The sequence below is a fragment of the Neofelis nebulosa genome, chromosome 5 (genome assembly GCF_028018385.1).
Source record: "Neofelis nebulosa isolate mNeoNeb1 chromosome 5, mNeoNeb1.pri, whole genome shotgun sequence".
Taxonomy (NCBI): Eukaryota; Metazoa; Chordata; class Mammalia; order Carnivora; family Felidae; genus Neofelis; species Neofelis nebulosa.
Genome location: NC_080786.1, coordinates 30,432,542 through 30,448,597, shown reverse-complemented (window position 1 = coordinate 30,448,597; position 16,056 = coordinate 30,432,542). Strand labels below are relative to the sequence as shown.

Here is a 16,056-nt window from a genome sequence, read left to right as displayed (position 1 = left end):
CCTGCCTCCCACCACCTGGGCAGCATCAATGCCTGTCTTCCTCCTACCAGGCCCCGGCTTAGGGTTTGCTGTGTGGATAGGTTCCTCTCTGAGGATGCAGGCCACAGAGCTCCTATTCCCACAATTCTTCCCTCAACCGCATCAGCCCACAGCTACATTTGCTAAGATGTGGTGTCCAAACAAAATGGTGGTGCCATTGGTAACGGCATTCCAAAGAATACCCTTGATGAAAAAATTCCTGTTTACCTCCACCTGGCCCCAAAATAGCTCTACGAGGGCACCCAGACCTGAGGTCAATAACCCCTGACAAAAGTGCCATGCCATCCCCAGCAACTTTGGCCAGGGACTCTCAAAGCACCTGTGCCTTTTGTGGGAGCTAGTCTGGGAAGAGTCATTTTAATATTTTCTTGACACAGACCAGGGGGGATGAAGAAACCATCCCTCATGCCCAGCATATGTGCATGCATGTGTATTTGTGTATGTGTCTGTGCACATGTGTGCCTGAGTATGTGTTACAGAAAAAGATGTGAAGGGCACCAATATATTCTGGCTTGTGCCCTTGCAGGGCAATGGGGTCCTCTAGCCACAGGCTCACCAGTGGGTCTAGGGAGCCATTGCCTCTCAGGTAAAGGGTTGAGTAAGCTTCTCAGTGCACTTTGAAATTCAGCCTAACAAAGTTCTGGAACTGGTGGAGCTGCAGGCTGTGCTGGGGTTGGGCAGACCCTTGGGGACAGGAGTGTTTGCCCATGTGCCCAGACACCTGCACTGAGGGGGCCTGGGTCCCACAGGGGGCTTTGCTGGGACTTTGGGAAGCCAGGTTCCTCTTCGAAGGACAGAGAAAGTTCCTCTGCTCTGCCTGCCCTGCCCCTACTCCGTGCCTCCACTAACAGGGCTGAGGGTGTGGCTCAGAGGGGCCCCATTCTGCCTGCCCTTGAGGGCTGGAAGGCCACCTGTCTCAGCCATCTCTTAGCTCCTGGTTAATCGTTAACTCTTCCCCTGGCCCCAGGCATGTGTCAGGCTCAGAGGGCTTGGCAAAACGTGCCAAGATAGGGGCAGTAAATTGGGGCCCAGTCACCCAGAAATGGAGGAAGCCAGTCCACTGCCCCCAGGGACCCCAGCTGGTCAGGAAACTTGTTTGCAGTGCCACCATTTTGTTTTGTATTCAGCAAGGATGCAGCCAGGACACAGCCGAAGTCCCTGAACAGCCCTTGCTGTGTGTGACTGACATCTCGGGAGGCAGCCCAGAAACCTTGGCACCAAGTAGTGCCTTGACACACCCACCACGCCTGGATCCAACATCAAAGAAAAGCACCATGGCAACGAGGGGCACCAGGCTCCCCAGATCCTTCTTTGTCTTTCTTTCTTTCTTTCTTTCTTTCTTTCTTTCTTTCTTTCTTTCTTTCTTTCTTTCTTTCTTTCTTTCTTTCTTTCTTGATACAATTCACATGTCATAAAATCCACCTCTTTATTTTTTTATTATTTTTTTAAGTTTATTTATTATGAGAGAGAGAGAGAGCGCGCGCACATGCACTCGAGCAGGGGAGGAGCTGAGAGGGAGGGAGAGAGAAAATCCTAAGCAGGCTCCAAGCTGTCAGCACAGAACCTAAGATCATGACCTAAGTTGAAATCAGGAGTCAGACTCTGGGGGCACTTGGGTGGCTCAGTAGGTTAAGTGTCTGAATCTTGATTTTGAATCAGGTTATGATCTCACAGTTTGTGGGTTTGAGCACCAAGTCAGGCTCTGTGATGACAGCATAGAGCCTGCTTGGGATTCTCTCTCTCCTCTCTCTCTCTCTTTCTCTCTCCCTCAAAAATAAATAAACTTTTTTTTGAGAGAGAGAGAGGGTGCAAGTGAGCAAGGAGCAGAGAGAGAGGGAGAGAAAGAGAGAACCCTATGAGGCACATAGAGAGGGAGAGAGAGAGAATCCCAAACAAGGAGTCCGAAGCAGGGCTCAACAAGCTTGCCTGATGCAGGGCCTGAACTCATGAACCCCAAGATCATGACCTGAGCCGAAGTCAGATACTTAACTGACTGAGCCACCCAGGCACTCCAAATAAATAAACATTAAAAAAATTTTTTTAAAGAGTCAGACGTTCAACCGACTGAGCCACCCAGGCGCCCCTAAAATCCACCCTTTTTTAAAGTGTACGATTCTGTGGTATTTTATATCACAGCATTCATTTTAAGCCAGCAGTCAAACATGGATCGTCAGCAAATGCCCCACCAGTGGGCCATATGGACAGAATTAGAAGTGCTATTTGATCTGGCACACTCACACTTGTCGTCTCCTATTTCTCAGGATGACACTTTGACCTTTCTATAGCTGACAATCTGCTTCCACCTGGCCCAGCTCAGCAGCTCCAGCTCAGCCCTCTGGGCCACAGAGAGGACACCGTCTGCTCTGTGCTAGAGCCCTCCACCATCTTACCCCCTGGCTGCCAGGCTGGAGGTCCTGGCCAGAAACGTGGGAAGGAGGCCTGTGAAGCCTGTGAGCCCTGACCCCTCAGACACTCACTGGCTACTCAATATTTTCCAGAGTCAAGGAGCACTAGCAAGGATGGGTTCAGTTTTGTGAGATCTGAACCTTATGTGATTTGGGAAGCCTTTTTAAGAAAATGCATGCAAACTGGCAAATGCAAAACTAGGTCCACTGTCGTGGAAGGGGCTTTTTTCAAGCAAGCATCTCAAGACTTAAGCTCCATTGATTTCAAGTACATCTGCAACCAGGGACGGGCATTATGTCTCCCCCAAGGAAAAATTCTCTGCAAGGCACCCATGACCGACTCAACCTTGTCTCTCACTGATGAGGCTCGGGCCCAGAGATCAATGAAGCTGCAGTTTTTCCCCACCTAGGACAGATGGAGTGGTGCTTCTAGGCACCCACCTTAACCTAACCCTGTTCCCAGGGGCAGCAGTGCCCACACAAGGTGGCCTTGAGTCCAGCAGGGAGGTATCACCACAGAGGCTGGATAATAGGGCTAATCATCTTGCCAAGGGCCAGAGCTGTGGCTGGCCCACGTCTGTACCCCGCTCTCACCTGCCACACCATCTCCAGCCCCTAGCCAGAGTTTGGCAGGGTGGAGACACCTGTCAGTCAGCTCTCTGGGTGCCTGGGGAGCCATGCCACTCAACGGTGGCCCTGACAATTTCTACACATTCCCTATTCTGAGGGCCTGCCAGCTTTCGATGCTGACCTGCCAAATGTCACAAACTGTCCTCAGATAAATGCCTCTTGCACATCCAAAGGTTCCTACCTGGGGCCACATTCCAGGTGGTTGGGCAACTACGTGGACACCACCCTACACAGGTTTGCCTCTTCTTGCATTAATTTGGCTTCTTCTCTAACTCCAGGAGGCCCTGCCCAGTCTCTCCTCTGCAGCCCTTACTTGCTCAACAAAATGTGCTGTGGAAATCATCTCAGCATGTTGCGTCAGTGGCAAAAATGCCAAAATCTCAACCAGAGAATGACTAACTGCACAAGCCACAGCTGAGGTTTGCCCTGAAAACTACAGCAAGTTTATTTCATTGAACATGAAGGAAAAACAGCCCTCCTTCCCAGAGTCTTGTCTCTAAGGTTTGAGTTCTCTGCCTCAGCAAGACTGACTCCTCCTTTTTTTTTTTTTTTTAGTTTTTTTAATGTTTATTTATTTTTTTAGAGAGAGTGAGACAGAGTGTGAGTGGGGGAGGGGCAGAGAGAAGAGGGAGACACAGAATCGGAAGCAGGCTCCAGGCTCTGGGCTGTCAGCACAGAGCCCGACACTGGGCTTGAACTCACAAACAGCAAGATCGTGACCTGACCCGAAGTCAGACACTTAACTGACTGAGCCACCCAGCTGCTCCAAGACTGACTCTTCTTTACTCCATCCTCTTTCTCTGTAAGTAGGTGCCATGGCTTCATTCATTCATTCATTCACTCATTCATCCATTCTTTGCTGTCACAGATGTTTATTGAGTGCCCACCATGTTCCCAGCACTGCAGCAGACACGGCAGTATGGTGGTGGTTAAAGCAAATTGTGTGTCCAAACAACTTTATGTTCCTACCATCTGTTTTATCTTTATACCCCATGTGAACCAAGCACAGGGGTGCTCATAAGTGTTGGCTAGAAGAATATTCTGGACAAGAACCGGCTCCTGTCTACTTTTCTGGCACTGATTCCATCACCATCTTGTGTGCACCCAGCCATGCAAATGGTGGAAAAATGGCTCTGCGTGCACTGTTGTCTGCCTTACCTCCAGGCCTTTGCCCATGACACCCCTTTTCTCTGGAAAGGCTTTCTCATCTCTCATCTCCTCTCTTGGTCTGTTTAACTTAAAACTCATCCATCAAAATCCAGCTTGAGCATCACTTCCTCCTGGCAGCCACCCCTCCCAAATTCCTTTATGTTCCCCAGGCCCATGAGGGGGAGGAGAGGGGAGAATTGCTGACTGAGCAGACGTTAGTCTGTGGCTCTGCTTGCTTGTCAGGGAGCAGATGAGAAGACGTAACTGACCTTTTTGATTATACAGATGTTATCCCTTGTCCCTGTGCCAGGGTCACAAGTGGCCCCGAACACTGTCTGGACAGCAGCCCCTTAGTATGTTTTGGCTGGAGGGCCCACTCCCCTCCTTCTCGGCCAAACCCACACCATTCATTGGAGGTAGGGGAGGATGAAAGGGCCTCTGTGGGTGGAGTATTGGGGTCAGAGAAGGAGAAGCTGAGCCCGAGGGCTTGGGCCAAGGTGGAAAGGAGGGGCTGAGCAGGCAGCTGTAGGTGTGTGAGCCCAAAACCGGCCCTGCAGGATGGCTGGCCCATGAGGCAGGTCCCAGCGCTGCCAACCACGTGGGCCCCAGGCAGCCCCAGCCGTGGGAACCGCTGGTGGAACCAAACTCCCTCCACCTCCAAGAGATCCGCTCCTGCCCAGCTCTGCCAGCTCCGGGCTCCCTCTGGAACAGGCCAGGGGCAGAAGTAGAGGCAGAGTGGAACACTTTTTATCAGGACACTATTCCCAGGCATGCCTTATAGCACTTGAGTCCCAGGGTTCAGAGCAAGAGCACTGTGCTCACAGCCCGGTTAGGATGGGGACAGGGAACATTCACTACCTTCCTACACCATGTCCAGCTGATGGACCACCTCTTCTTCATTTGCTAATTCAACAAATGTCCAGTAAGCACCCACTGTGTGCCAGACACTGTTCAAGGTGCTGAGGAGATCATAAAGCAGACAGAATCTCTGTCCTTTGGAACCTGCATTCAAACAGTAGTTGGTGGGGGTGCGGGGGCGGGGGGGGGGGGGTGCGGCAGGGGGAGGGGCGAGGGGAAGACAACCGGGAAACAGAATACATTTTACAGACTGTGTTAGAACAGTGGTTCTTAAACCCATTGTGGCACAAAAACAGTTTATTTTTTTCTAATCTACATTTGGATTTCCGGGCAATGCAAATTGCTATAGGTTCTATAGTATTTGTAGATACCTCAGTACAGAAGTTCCTGAATGCTTGCTCCTAATGTCTGCGTTCACATCCTCCTACCGTGTTGGTGACCACTGTGTGAGAAGGTGACAAGAGCTTTGGGGGATAGCAGTGGAGGGCAGGAGAAATGAGGAGTTTAAAGCAAGGTGGCAGAGCTAGGAGGAGAGTTGCAATTTTAAGGGGTGGTTATTGAGAAGGTGACGTTTGAGCAAAAGATCTGAAGATAAGGGAGAATGCTACATGTGAGTCTGAAGAAGGCACATTCCAAGGGTTAATAAAAAGTAGAGCTTTATGAATGTGGATTTTGACTAGTTGAAGCCTTACTGATAGGCAAGGGGCAGGAAGTGAAGGAGCATTGTAAGGGGAGGGATGAAATGGGGATCCATCGGCAGGGGTGTCCCCAAGGACAACCTCCCTGAATTCTGCAGAAGCTGAAGCTCCCTGAGGTGGCTTCCATGCCCAGGGTGGGCCTCGAGTGACCCACAAACCCACAGAGATCCACAAGGCCTCTCAGGCCCAAGCAGGGCCTCTGTGGAGCCATTGTGATCCTGAATGGGCACACAGTTTCCCTGAACCTGGTTTCTTCCCTCCTTTCAGAACCTTCTTCTTTCATGACCCAGCTCTCAATGCCTAATACAAGGGTCACCCAGAATACCAGACACAGGCCATTTAAAAAAGACATTTTTTGCCAATCTCAATGCATCTACCTCCAGCTTTGAACAGAAGAGGTGCGTCTAGCCCGGGAGGGGTTTGAGCCCTGTTCCTGTGTCCTCATAGTAGGAACAGGATCAAGACTGTAGGGAAAGTTCCATCCATCTGATTTGTTTCTGTATCTCATCCCAGGGCATGTGGAACATGTAGAGATTCCTTTCTCTTGTTGAACACACTTTCATACCCGTAAATATATACCTAGTCATATATACACATTTCCATACCAAACACACACCCAGATTCAAAATATACTCACGGGCTTGGCCATATGACACCTTCCCACAAACATCCATCATAAACCTTCAGGTACACTAAAGTGGCCATGCACACTTACACACACACAGACACACACACACTCCTGTGGGCCCACACCCACACCCACCAAACACAAAACCCCAGAAATGTGCACATGCTCCCCACACATTAAGACACCCCCTTCAAGTGAGTTTCTACTTAGAACAAACACACAGCATCCACAGTGAGTGACAGATGGATGGGACAAAGTTCACTTATGCATCCAGGTGGCCCCGCCAACACAGCCATGAAGGAGCAAGCAGCAGGCTTGGCCCCTCACCGCTAGGCCTTTGGGAGGGCAAGGCTGGGGTGGGGTCAGATTTGGGCAGGAGACGGGCAGAGCTCCTGGCTGCTGACTCAAGGCGGGGAGCAGACAGCCTTGTGCATTCCCGACAAGTAGGTCACCATGACGAGAAGTGCTGGCCTACGTGTCAGACCTAAGGTCAATTGGAAAAGGCTTGGTGAAAACCCAGTACTTGCGAGGCAGCAGGTGTTAAATAGGTGCTGCCTTTCATTGCAGGTCTTCAGTTAGGTCTATGCAGCAATGGGGAACAGGTGTCCAGGGCAAGCGCTCTTGCTGGGTGCAACGTATATGGAGGGAAAGTGGACAACGGTTTCAGAGGGGCTGCAATATGGGACAGAACGGGGAGGCAGGTGGACATATCCCTAATGTTGTTACATTGACTGCTACTGTGTGCGAGGCACTGTGTGGGTGTTCTCATGGATTATTTTGCAAGATACAGACCTGTACATTAGATATTATTGCCTCCATTTCACAGATGAGGACACTAAGGCTCAGAGAGCTTAAATAAATGACTCCAGATCCCCAGCCAAAAAGGGAAGAACTAGGATTTGAGTCAAGGTCTGACTCCAAAGCTCAGATTCTTTCTACATCTCCATGGTGAAGTCAAGATTTGCACTTTAAATGGTCACAAGCAAGAGGAGCCTCAGGAGACATAACTAAATGTATTATGGTATCTTATATGGGAGCCTGGAACAGAAAAATAACTCCAGGGAAAAACTGATGACTTTAGTTCATGATAATGTAACAATATTGGTTCATCAATTGTAACAAACATACCCTGCTAACTGGGATGTTAAAAACAGAGAAAACTGGGTGCAAGTACACAGGAATTCTTTGTATTTTCTTCATAATAATTCTGTAAATTTAAAACTGCCCTAAAATAAAAAGTTGATTACAAAAGAAAAACATTTTTTTTTACTTGCCAGAAGGAGGAGGCCACAGATAACTTACCTTCCAAGGTGCAGCCTGTGCCCGAGGCCTAAAAGAAGCAGGGCCTCCGGAAAGTGTTTTGACTCCCTTGTCTCTCTTTCCAGTAAAAGGCCATGTTGGACTTTGTAACACTGAGTTCCCATCACCTGCACCACCTGAAAAACAGACATTAATTGCAGGGCTATTATGGCCAAGGCCACCTGGATCCCCTTCCTAAATGGGACAATAGGGCATTCCAGGCAGGCAGAGCTAGGCAGAAGGGCACAGAACTCTGGGGCTCTGCAAACTGGCAGGAATCACTGAGGTTGATGCAGGGAGGTCTTGCTGAGTCTGCCTGCTCCCCCCTTGCAGTGTGGCCTGGCCAAGCCCATATCCTCATTTTCTCAACAGTTCCATTGGCATATAGCTTTCGAGGTATACATCTTGCACTTTTTTTTAATTTTTTTTTTCAACATTTATTTATTTTTGAGACAGAGACAGAGCATGAACAGGGGAGGAGCAGAGAGAGAGGGAGACACAGAATCTGAAACAGGCTCCAGGCTCTGAGCGGTCAGCACAGAGCCCAACGCGGGGCTCGAACTCACGGGCAGTGAGATCATGACCTGAGCCGAAGTCGGACACTTAACCGACTGAGCCACCCAGGCGCCCCTACATCTTGCACTTTAATGGTTAAATGTATTTGTAGACATTTTATTCTTTTTGATACTATTGTAAATGTAATTGTTTTCTTGATTTTATTTTAGGGCTGTTTATTGTTAGCATACAGAAATAAAACTGATTGCTATATGTTGATTTTGTGTCTTGCCACCTTGCTGAACTTGTTCATTAGTCCTAATAGTTTTTTTAGTGGGTTCCTTAGGATTTTCTGTATACGAGACTTTGCCATCTACAAATATAGTTTTACTCTTCCTTTCCAATCTGGATGCCTTGTATTTAATTTTCTTCCTAATTGCTCTGGCTACAACTCAAGTACATATGTTGAATGGAAGTGGTAAGAGCAGATATCCTTGTCTTGGTCCCGATCTTAGGGAGAAAGCATCCAGGTTTTCACCATTAAGTATGAGGTTGGCTGTGGGGTTTTTGTAGGTACTCTTTATCAGGTTGAGGAAGTTCCCTTCTACCCCTGGTTTGTTGGCTGTTTTCACATCATGAAAGAGTCCTGGGTTTTATCAAATGCTTTTTCTGCGAATATCAAAATGATCATGTGGTTTTTGTCATTAAATTTATTAAAATGGAGAGTTACATTGATTTGTAGGTGCTGAACTATTTTTGCATTCCTAGGATAAATCGCACTTGCTCATGGTATAAAATCTTTTTTAGGGGCGCCTAGGTGGTGCAGTCGGTTGAGCGTCCGACTTCGGCCAGGTCACGATCTCGCGGTCTGTGAGTTTGAGCCCCGCGTCGGGCTCTGGGCTGATGGCTCGGAGCCTGGAGCCTGTTTCTGATTCTGTGTCTCCCTCTCTCTCTGCCTCTCCCCCGTTCATGCTCTGTCTCTCTCTGTCCCAAAAATAAATAAAAAACGTTGAAAAAAAAAATTAAAAAAAAAAATCTTTTTTATATGGATTCATTCTCCTAGTACTTCATTGAAGATTTTCCCACAAGAATATGAGCCCAGGAAGGCTGGGGCCATGTCTATCCTGCTCACTGCATGATTCTTAGTCCCTGTGGAAGCACCGGGTGCAGTGAGTACTCAGTAAGCCCTAACAAATGAATGGAAAAGTGAATCTGTAAAACGCAGGCTCTCAATAGCTTCCAAAGAGCTCACATTTACAAATAGTGACCATTACATTATCACAAATGTCTCAGTGTGCTGATCCTTGTACACCACAGAAGCAGAGGAGATTATGAAAAATCCAAACTTAGAATGAAGCCCTTCCCAGGTGAGGGGACATTGGGCAGCTTGGTCCACAGTCCAGGGTATCTTGCCTGGGGCCCAGATTCCAGAGGGAGAAGCTTATGGGGACTTGGAGTCTTCCTTCCACATGCAGTTCCCCCCAGGCTGGGAAACACTGCAAGGTCTCAGGGTGGTGACATGTGCTCTAGGGATCCTGAGAGCAAACACGAGACAGATAAGTGCATGTGTCATAGACAGCAAGGTCTTGACTCCTGTGGTCCGGGGGGTGGGGGTGGGGGCAGATTTCTGGACACTGTGGCAGCCAAGCCTGTCCCCACTGATAGGCCTGCCATTCATACATCTTCTGAGTAGGTTTTTAAGCTCATCCTGAAACCAGGGCTATTAATCTGAACCCATGGGAGTTGGCATGAGGGTTAAATGAGATAATGTATGAAGAGCCTCACCCACGTTGGGTGTAGAGATTATTTAGATAGCTAGTTTCTATTTTGAGAGCAAGACAGAGCACTAGCCACAAGCAGGGGAGAGGGGCAGAGGGAGAGAGAATTTTAAGCAGGCTCCATGCTCAGTGTCAAGCCCGACTCTGGGATCACAACCTGAGCAGTAATCAAGAGTCAGATGTTTAACCGACTGAGCCACCCAGGCTTCCTCATTTAAAGGGAGCAAGCAGCTGCTTCTTACTCTGGCCAGAGTTTTACCGAGTGGACGTGAGGGCCTAGAATTGCCAGGGTTTCTGGTGCTCAAAAGAAGCTGGACATTTGGATTTTTTTTCCCCATAAAATCTCTTCATCTTTTTAATGTTGGCAAATAATCTCATTCTCCTTTAAAGCCAAACAAAACCTATGAGCCCCAATATGGGGCGCCTGGGTGGCTCAGTCAGTTGAGCGTCCAACTCTTCATTTCGGCTCAGGTCCTGATCCCAGAGTTGTGGGATCAAGCCACATGGTGGGCTCCGTATTGAGTGTGGAGCCTGCTTAAAATTCTGTCTCTCACTCTGTCCCTCTACCCTGCTTGTGTACTCTCTCTCTCTCTCAAAAAAAAAAAAAAAAAGTATTTAAACTTATTCTAGTAGGAAGTCCGCTGCCAGCCAGATTCTCTTACAGCATCATTTTATTCATAACTTTAAAAATCCCAATAGGTGCCACTTGAACAAATCCAAGACCCAGAGAGCAAGAGGTAACCAGCACCCCCACGCCAGGAGCAGCCATCAAGGCTCCACCTTCACCTCCCACCTAGACACAGGTGAGGGCTTCTTCGGGGGAAACAGAAACATTTCCCCTTGTCTCCCCGGGTAGGAGCTTCAGGAGTAAGGAAAGCTGCCCTTCCTTTTGCCCCCTTTACCCCCCACCACCATGTCATGCTGGGTTTTGACTCCCACCATAAGAACAGTCCAGTCACAACACAAAAGCAGTGGCACAAGAGGGCACCATTGGAAGAAAGCTGGGCATGACCAGAGAGCTGGGGCATAGCCCCTGCCTGCCCGCTCTAAGAGTGGATTCCAGATTCTTCCTTCTCCATGTGATGGGAATTCTTCTCTGGATTCTGGCATCAGGCCTGAGCTGCTTATCTGCTCCATACTGGCCTTATCAGAGCAATTCAGTGAATCTACCAAGAATGTATTTGCTGCCCTTTTGGCAAGCAGAGTGCTTGCAGAGTCCGCCCCGGGCCCTTCTTTTCCAGGAAGCAGATCAGCCGAGTAAGCTGGGCTAGGGATCTGGCTGAAATGCCCCCAAGAAGGACCACCTGTGTCCCCTCAACCTAGGTGAGAGCAGCTGAATACCTTCTGTGGCACTGCATTCCAGCCCACCTCACAAACTCTACTAATGGTGTGGGTTGCAGTGTGGTTTTGGCCAGAGTTCACTGAGACTTTGAAGGAAATGGAAAATGAACAGTAGGAAAAATAGAGGGAGAACTGAGGCATCAGGGGACATGAGGCATGGAGGGTGATGGAGAGAGGGGCCTGGTGATGAGGAGGACACTAGTGACTATTTGGAGCAAACTTTCGTGGCTAGAGAAGGTGTCAAGGTTGTGTGTACAAGAATGTTCTTTACAGCATTGTTTAGAACACTGAATACTTGAAAATAAGTTCAAGGTTCAGCCACAGGAGATAGATAAATAAATATGATTCAGCCATGCACAGGTGAAAAACTGACAGCTGGGGGTTAGAGGCAAGGGAGGAAGGGAGGGATCCATTGGCAGAATACATAGGATGTTCAGGGCAGTGAAACTACTCTGTATGATACTGTAATGGTAGATATGTGTCATTATGCATTTATCAAAACCCACAGAATATACATCACCAAGACTGAACACTAATGTAAACTTAGGGTGTTTGTGATGTGTTAATATATGTTCGCCAATTATGACCTATGTACCCCTGTAGAGGGGGATTATGCAGGGGGTGGGGCCAGGAGGTTTACGGGCAACCTCTACATTTTCTTCTCAATTTTGCTATGAACCCAAGGCATCTCTAAAATAATAAAGTCTTAAAAAAAAAATCCCTGACAGCTCACAGGTTTTGTTTGGCTTTAAAGGAGAATGGGATTATTTGCCAACGTTAAAAAGATGGAGAGATTTTGGGGTGCCTGGGTGGCTCAGTCGGTTGGGTGTCCAACTTCAGCTTGGGTCACAATCTCACAGTTTGTGTGTTTGAGCCCCGTGTCGGGCTCTGTGCTGACAGCTCAGAGCCTGGAGCCTGCTTCAGATTCTCTATCTCCCTCTCTCTCTCTCTGCCCTTCCTTTGGTAGTGCTCTGTCTCTCTCTCTGTCACTCAAAACTAAATAAACATTAAAAAAAAATTTTGTAAATGATGGAGAGATTTTATGGGAAAAAAAACAAACCCAGATGTTCAGATTCTCTTGAGCACCAGAAACCCTGGCAATTCTAGGCCCTCATGTCCACTCGGTAAAACTCTGGCCAGAGTAAGAAGCAGCTGCTCGCTCCCTTTAAATGAGGAAGCCCTGCATGTGGTTAAGTTTCTACCTGGGGAAAGCCAACTGTGCAGTTTCATACAGTCTCTCTCGGATTTGGGTGTAGATCACTTGTTCATGCTATTCTCTATACTTGAAACATTCTCCCCATAACCCTAACCCTTTGCCAGGCTAATTGGTTTTAATCCTGCAGGAATTATGTTAAATGCCACTTCTTCAGGGAAGACTTCCCGGACTACCCCAGACTGGGTTAGGGGACTCTGTTTTATGTTGTCAGTTCATCCTTGTAAAACTCTTCACTGATGTCAGAGAAGTAGTTGTGCCTACTCTCCCCTACAGAAGAATTCCACTTAATAAATTTAGATGTAATGAGGAAATACAAAATGACCATTAGAACACCAGATCTCTGCAGACAAGATCCACCCATAGATATTAAACTTAGTGAGCAAAAGTTTAAAAGGAAACATGAGATTTGCACAGTCTCAAAGTATTCTCCCCAAAACAAATTTTTATTAATGACGAAAGGGAAAATAGTAACTTTAGAGTAGCAAAATCTGGCAGATTTCATCTTAGGCTACGTGACCAAGATTAACACCTGCAGTAACAGAACATATTGGCATCACGTGTCTCCTGATATCATGCACTGAGAAGGGCATGTCATCTCTGTGGCATCCTTTCTGATAATGCATAACCTCAAACTAATCGTGAGAAAACATCAGACAAGCCCAAATTAGGGGATCTTCTGTAAGGTAACTGACCAGGAGTCTTAAAAAAATCTCAAGGTCTGGGGCACCTGGGAGGCTTAGTCAGTTAAGTTAAGTTAAGTTAAGTTAAGTTAAGTTAAGTTAAGTTAAGTTAAGTTAAGTTAAGTTAAGTTAAGTTAAGTCAACTTGATTTCAGCTCAGGTCATGATCTCGTGGTTTGTGAGATCAAGCCCCCTGTCAGGCTCTGCACTGATAGCAGGAAGCCTGCTTGGGATTCTCTCTCTCCCTCTCTCTCTGCCCCTCCCCCTTGCTCCCCTTGCACATGCACTGGTACATGCTCTCTCTCTCTCTCAAAATAAACAAATAAATAAACTTAAATTAAAAAAAAAAACTCTCAAGGTCATGAAAGACTGATAAACTGTCACAGATTGGAGGAGACTAGGGAAACATGACAACTACATGTAATATGAGACACTAGATTATATCTTGGAACAGAAAAAAATATGTATACAAGTGGAAAAGGAAGTCCATCCTGAGTAGTATTGCACCAATGTTAATTTCTTGATTTTTAGGATGGTAATACAGTTGTGGGAGATGTTAATGTCTGGGGGAGCTGGGTGAAGGGTATATGAGAACTCTGTGTCATTTTTGCAACTCCTCAGTAAGTCTAAGATGGTTGCAAAATAGAAAATCAAAAAAGTGCTTGTGCAATTATTTGCTTGATGCCTGTGTCCCTTGCTAGGCTATAAACTTCACAGGGACAGGGAGTGTGACTGCACTGTCTTTTCATCACTGCATCCGGGGCTCCGTAAAATGTCTGGCACACAATGAGTATTCAGTAAACACGTACTGAGTAAAGAGACCCGTAGCTATTGACATAGAAAAGTCCAATGTATAATTCCTGAGTGGAAAACACAGGGCACAAAACAGTACATATAGTTATGTCAACATTCATATACATGAAGAGGCTAGTGAGTTACAAACCAATGTTGACTATAGTTGTATCCAGAAGATAAAGTTATGGGTGATGTTTCTTTTCTTCTTTTCACTTAGTTATATTTTCTAAGTATATTTAAAGGTTCACAAACTACTTTCATGTGCAGAAAAAAAAATGTGTGTGTGCACATACATAACAACCACATCTGCATTTCAAAGAAAGCCCTGAGCGTCATGCCTGGCAGCCCTGGAGCCAGACCTCAAGATCTGGGCAGAAGATGCACAAATCTGAGCACGGGATGGGGCAGGCAGTGCCGAGGATGTGCAAGAAGGTGGGCTAACTCCCCTCTGCTTCTCAGTGTCTCCATCCCTCCAGCCCACCCTCTCTGAGCAAAACTTCTGACCTGGTGTATTAATTTCCTAGGACTGCTGTAATAAGTTGCCACAAACCGGGTGGCTTACAACCACGGACATTTACTCTCTCGTTCTGGAGGCTGGAAATGTGAAATCAAGGTGTCGACACACCCTGCTCCCTCCAAAGGCAGAAGGGGAAAATCCTTCTTTTGCTTCTTCTTAGCATCTGGTGGCTCCTGGCAATCCTTGCCATTCCTTGGTTTATAGCTGTATCACTCCCCACCCCCAATCTCTACCCCTGTCATCACATGACCTTCTTCCCTGTGTCTCTATATCCAGATGTCCCTCTTCTTTCTCTTATTAAGACATCAGCCACTGGATTTAGGGCCCACTCTAACCCAGTATGACCTCACCTTAACTTGATTGTACCAGCAAAGACCCTATTTCCAAATAAGGTCACATTCACAGGACGGGGGAATTAAGACTTGAACATACCTTTTTGTGACACATAATTCAACTAGGAACTTCCCTGTGCCCATTATCTATTAGTGTGCAACACACTACCTCAAAACTCAGCCACTTAAAACAGCAACAATTTCATCAGGTCACAGTTCTGAGGGTCACCAATTTAGGCGAGGCTCAGTGGGGAGATTCTTCCGCTAGTTGCACCTGAGTCATTGGTGTGACTACAGTCTTCTAGTGGCTCTAATGGGGCTGGAAGGTCCAAGATGACCTTATTCATGGCTGGCTTTTGGTGCTGGCAGTAGTCTAATGAACCCCAAGGGGGATGGCACTTATCTATTCACGTGGTCTCTCGTGCTCTGGCAGGCTAGACTGAGTATGTTCACATGCAGCTTGGCAGATTCTAAGAGGACAAGATGAAAAGCTGGAGGACCTCTTGAGGTCTAGGCTGCTGTATCCTAGTGGTCAAAGCACATCATAGGCAAGCCCAGGTTCAAGGGTGGGGAAATAAACTTCACCTCTTTGTGGAAGAAGCAGCAGAGTCGCACTGCAAAGGGGCATGCATAGAGAGACAGGAGGAGCTACTGAACCCATTTTTCAAAAAGCCTACCACAGGTGCCAAGTTCTGGGAAGAAAAGGTGAACAGATTCAGACCTTGCCCTTAAGAAACAAGTGTAACCCTGATGAGAATGCACTGGAAAAAGTCCGTGTTAGAACAAAGGCAGAGCATCCCCTGATGCATGCGCAGGGAGGGAGTAGGAGGTGACAACCGAGCAGCCCCCTTGCCCTCCAAATCCCAGGCCAAGGGCCTCTCACCTTCTCCTGCTTCTGAACAGTGACCCCTACGCCCTGGGTCCTATGGCTTATCACAACCTCAGATGATCAGTCCTGGGAATCATAGTCTAACCCTACCTCAAGGTATGATCTCAGATCCCCAAAGCAGCAGCTATATGTCCTTATGTGCAGATGCTGACAAGAGGCCAGAGAAGAGTGTCCAGCAAGAGAGGTGGTGCAGAAATGGGCCTGGAATCGAGCCTTGGCAGAGTTGTCTCTTCCCTCCCTCACAGGCAAACACTTGCCCTTTTCTCCAGAGACTGCCCAGGAGAGGACTAGCTGCCCACATTTATGGG

At 47.5% G+C, this 16,056-nt stretch overlaps 1 long non-coding RNA gene across 2 annotated transcripts in view; it reads right to left on the bottom strand.

The window, feature by feature from the left end:
• Window positions 1-16,056, bottom strand: part of LOC131511868 (uncharacterized) — a 20,816-nt gene extending 4,760 nt beyond the window's left edge. For both annotated transcript variants that reach the window (XR_009261787.1, XR_009261786.1), the window contains exons 1-2: window positions 15,839-16,056; window positions 7,710-7,843 (exon numbers count right to left, since the gene is read on the bottom strand). This is a non-coding gene — a long non-coding RNA (uncharacterized LOC131511868). The remainder of the gene's footprint in view (window positions 1-7,709; window positions 7,844-15,838) is intronic.